Genomic DNA, 698 nt, shown 5'->3' with positions numbered 1-698 from the left:
TTTTTTCGTTAGTTACGTTATATTGAATATTTTATATATAATACACAGGTTTATATTTAAATGTTTTGTTTACTAATCATTATTTTTATGTATAACATTTCTAACACACAAATATTTGAACATAATTTTATTACTTTTTGGAGGCAACATATGTTTATTACTTTTTTAGGGGTACATAACTTTGTTACTTACATTTTACAAATATCTTAAAAGAATTGCGCGCACAAAATAGGCTGCAGTATCTGCAGCCCTATTAAACTCCATACAGTGTTCGTGTACATATAGTTTCGCTATCTATAATACAGAAGCCGAAAAGAAGTGCCTGGTTGCTAGACTGACTCATTTTGAAACATTTGGTCACGTGTTCAATTCCTCCTGCCGTACATTTTTGTGTTAAATTTCGCATATATGTGCACTATTGTGGTTGAGTTTTTCTGTAAATAAAACAATGTGAGAGGATGTTGTGTAAAAATTCCTTGCTATGGTTGACTTTTTCCTTTTTTCACGGGTGACTTTTTCCTTACATAAAAAATAATGAGGGTGTTCTTTGTATAAATACATCACATCCAATGCCGTCGCTCGCTGACAAGTTGGCCGTACACATGGATACGCCTGCATGCGCATAGTGTGACCATATTTGCACGTTTGAGTCAAGTTATATGACCACAAAACCGTATTTTCAAAGTTATAGAATTAAA

This window comes from Triticum aestivum, chromosome 3B, assembly GCF_018294505.1.
Source record: "Triticum aestivum cultivar Chinese Spring chromosome 3B, IWGSC CS RefSeq v2.1, whole genome shotgun sequence".
Classification (NCBI taxonomy): domain Eukaryota; kingdom Viridiplantae; phylum Streptophyta; class Magnoliopsida; order Poales; family Poaceae; genus Triticum; species Triticum aestivum.
The sequence above is the reverse complement of the archived record's forward strand: the minus strand, read 5'-3'. Positions refer to the sequence as shown.